Raw genomic sequence first — 4378 nt, 5'->3', positions numbered from 1 at the left:
ATTGATGCTTTGAGCTAACAATATTTTTTGGAAGATCATTTGTCATTCTTGTTTGGTTGTGCATGTGTGCAATCCTAGATATGTAGCAGAAGAACGTGATCTCCTAGTCAAAGCAAGAGGATTCTGCATTGAATTCTAGATCCTTCACCAACCTACGAGGATTCCAAGTGTTGGTTCAAACCCTATAGAATTAGGGAATGCATGGTTGATTTCCTATCTGATCATATAGCTAGGAATTGTCTCTTGCATTTGTTTAGCAATTTATTTTTTTCTCTGGTAATCCTAACTTAGGGCATACAGTTATGAAGAAATAAATCCTTGTGTGAAAAAAAAGCCACAACAGAACTGGTGCTTTCATTGAGAGAATTTGTTTATTTTTCCTTCTTTGTTAAGAAATATCATAATTTTTGGTCCAATTCTGGTTCTTGGTCCTCCCCCGATTTTGTTTAAGCATTTGCAAGTCTCTTTGGGGTTTAGATTTTATTATTTGGCCCTAAGATTATTTTTTTTCTTACACATTTAAAAAAAATATTTTTTTGCCTAGCCATACAAACTAGTCGACCTACACTACAGCTAGAACCTTCTCACCCAAATTTTGGAGTATCATCCAAGAAACTATAGTCTCATTGACAAAGGCTAATCCGTGTGGCCAAACCTACAATCGAAAAAACCCTTAAATATACTTTAAAATATTTTTGTCTAAGATCTACTTTAGTTTTGAATTTCTATCAAGAGTCTAGATCTTTCATACATTAGATCCTCGTTGGATTATTGAATTATATTTGGGTGTTCATCTTTGAAAGGGTTTATTGCTTCATCATTGGATTTCAATTTTTCCACTTTTCTTTGGTTTGATTTTGGTTTCCTGGGTCTGTTGTCACTAATATTAGCAGTTGTTGAATATTTCTGATCTGAATCTACTTTTCTTGGCTTGTTTTGGGTTGTCCTTTTCTTATCTCCTTCAAGTTTTCTTGGAGGATTTTGAGTGATTTGGTTGAGACTATTGGCCTCATATTTGGATCACATTTTTCAAGTCTCTATGGTTGATTAGGTGACATATTAGGTATACTTTTGCTTTGATTTTTACAACCACATTTGGTTTTGTCACTTTTGTTTGAGTGATTTTATTCTTGTTTGCTTACTTTTGGTTGCAAGTGGTGGTGTTTTGTTTTGGTTGCGAAACTTGTCACCTAAGAAGTTTATTTGTGTGTGTTTGTTATATTTCTTATTTCAGATTCTTTTTATCACTGCCACTTAATATTTTCTAGCCTTCTTGCCTATAGGGTTTGGTTTTGACCACTATAGAACACTAACTCTTCTTGAGACATTGTGCTACAGTCCTAGCTTTTTAACATTGCCCTCCTATTTTTCATTTTTTGGCTTTGTTTTTTATTCCTTGGAAGTGTCTATTTGGGTTTTTATTCCTAGATATTACACTTTGTGAGTGCTTTTTGTTCTAGCATGGGGACCTTTTTGGCCTCTTCTCAGTTTCTTATTTCTTGGTTTGTTTTGTGGGTCTAAATTATTATAAATTTGGGTATCGCATTTAGTGATTAGTGAGAGGTGCATTTGGTAGATATTTGTGTGAAAAGTGAAAATAATCTCAACCTCTTGTAGTTAGCATTCATTGAATTAAAAAGATAATTTTTCATATAGTTGCATTAGGGTGTTACTAACAAAGAATCTATCTCACCATCTAAGTTTCATGCCACTGCCCAACTATGTAAACAATAGCTAATAAAAATAATGCATTAATAAAATAAACTAGACTTGTATTTTATTTTTTATGATAGTGCACCATAATTAGGTTAGTATAAGATTTTGGAAATACGTGTGTGATTAAATTTCTCCAATACTGTAAAACAAAATTAATATCTTAATCTGGGGAGTGAAAAATTCTTCATCATCACATGGTCAAAACCGGTGTGTGTTAGAGACCTGTGTAAGTGAGGGTTAGGTTTAGGTCACAGTATGAGTGGTTATCCTCGAGGCTACCCAACTTGTGGTAAGGAATCTAGTGCCATTGTATGACTACCGAGAAGCCCAAGACTCAACCGCCCCCATGGGGCAAAGGTAACCTTAGTGGTCGGTCATAGGAGAATACCCTATAAGTGTTGGTTCTAGGAAGCAACCATGCCTCTTACCTTCCCCTAGAAAACTCTACTTCCAGAGTTGAGATCCCGCAACTAAGAAGTTTTTTGGAAGGCCATCTAAAACATAGTAACATGATTAGTTTGTGTGTGACTACGTTCTAAGACTTTTCTAGTGCATGTTTTTTGGTTCAAGTCAGTAGTTTGGCCTTAGGGGTGTCTATACTAACTTGTTTTGGTTTATATACATTTATTCACCTTGACTGAACCCATTCACCATCAATCAGGTCAAATTTACAGTTTTCCTCTTGAATGGGGTTGAGTTTTGACTCTTTCTTAGAGAGTTCCTATCAATGCTCAGGACTTAAACCAACATATAGTTGTGGATATATTTCTTTGTCCTCCTGGTAGTGATTTGGTATCCATTAAGACATTGGAGGATGATTCTATCTCTCCTGTAAATCCACCTTTCACTGACCCATTAGGGCCAAAGTTACTATAGCTAAACCAAGGCAGTTCTAAACCTACATACACATACATTCCTTTTTTACTAATGAACGACGGTAGTTCCTCTTTACCCTCTACATCTGCAATTTCTGCTGCTATGTCATAATTTCCACCATTGAACATAGAAGGACCTATACCTCCATTGACACCTCTCACGTCTTCTTGGCGAATTCCACCAGTCTCTTCTATGGCTCCCACAAATTTCCCTAGTGTTCATGTGGCTACTTCTTCATCTTCACTACCTATGGTTGTTAACCTTAGTTAGCCTATAGGATCATGGGATTTTACTCTTATCTTTTCTCAAATTATTGTTCCTATTCCTCAAATGGGTATGGTAACCTCGGGAAATGTGCAGGGAGGATCATATGTTTCTCCTAGAGAGTCTGGGTGCAACCTTGACTATAATATTTCTCAAGCCTATGATAGCTCATTGTTTGGAGGGATTCCATCCTTTAGTACTTTTCCTAGAGTCGCTAGTTTACCTGGGGACAACCTGATTTTCAACATTGTCACACCTATGTTTCATCCTCCTTATGTCAGTGTTATTGCACAAGGTGGTCCATATTTTCCCATTAGGTACAACCCTATTAGCAAACATGCTTTGGGGGTCCTTTTCTCTCTGGGGACAGTTACGCTGGGGGCAAACTCCTTACACTAGTCATGTTGGCCCACATCCTTTATATGTTGGGACAATTTTTTACCATGGTCAAAAACCTATTTCTCAGAATCAATATATAGGGGAACCTTACGTTTAGTCAAGAGGATCTCCTACCTATGAGCCATCTAGTTAGCTTCATAATACCTTTCTATCCTCTCTTGATTTACCATATTTGGCTAAGATGACAAATGACCCCATTCAACAAGATCCTTGGTTTCCACACATGCCTGCTAATTTTCCTTGTCATATCCCCAAATTTGAAGGGAAACTTGGAGAAAATCCATAAAATCACATCACCACCTACCATTTATGGTGTTCATCAAACTCTTTGGTGGATGATTTGGTTAAACTAAATTTGTTCCAATGTACCATGACTAGAGATGCTACTAAATGGTATATTGAATTGGACTCCACTTCTTATAGTGACTTTCATCTTTGGCCCAAACATTTTTAATTAATTTTTAGTTACCTATGAGGTATGAAATTTATTTTTATCTCTTGTCCAATTTCAAACAAGACGATACCACTCTAATTTATGATCACATACATGAGTAGAAGCGTCACAAAAGGTTAGTCTAAAACAAACTCCCTAATGAGATCTTCTGTAAATGGTTCATTTGATCGTTACACCCTCAAATAGCCATGGATGTATCCATGTTTAGTATTATTAACGAAGAACAAGCCGTCTTGGTTTCCCAATAACTGGATTTGATTTATTCTCAGTCTAACATGCTTTATGAAGTATTGTCGAATGCCCCTTTCCCTTTAATAAATCCATGCAAACCTACCATGGGACCACACATGGATGGAGTGATTAGTTCCATCTCTGATTTTGTGAACCAATTTGTGTCCCAACTTGGGAAATTGACTGTGATAGCACAAACCCCAACAAGTGTGCTTGTATTTGAAAAAAACACCCTCTTTCGAGCAAACCACCAATGTTCCCATGGTGAAGTCCACAACACCCAAGAACACTCAGCATCCTGGTGCGAAAAGAATAAACGTATAAACAAAAGAGTACTCGCTCAGGAGAATCATCTAAACCCATCTAATTAGGAAGGGGAAACATTTGAATGAAATTATAAGATCAAATTCCCTTGCAAGATTTGTCGAGTTGAGCGTT

The sequence above is a fragment of the Pinus tabuliformis genome, chromosome 2_2 (genome assembly GCF_031772625.1).
Source record: "Pinus tabuliformis cultivar Carrire ecotype Pingquan chromosome 2_2, CPIR1, whole genome shotgun sequence".
NCBI lineage: Eukaryota > Viridiplantae > Streptophyta > Pinopsida > Pinales > Pinaceae > Pinus > Pinus tabuliformis.
The sequence above is the reverse complement of the archived record's forward strand: the minus strand, read 5'-3'. Positions refer to the sequence as shown.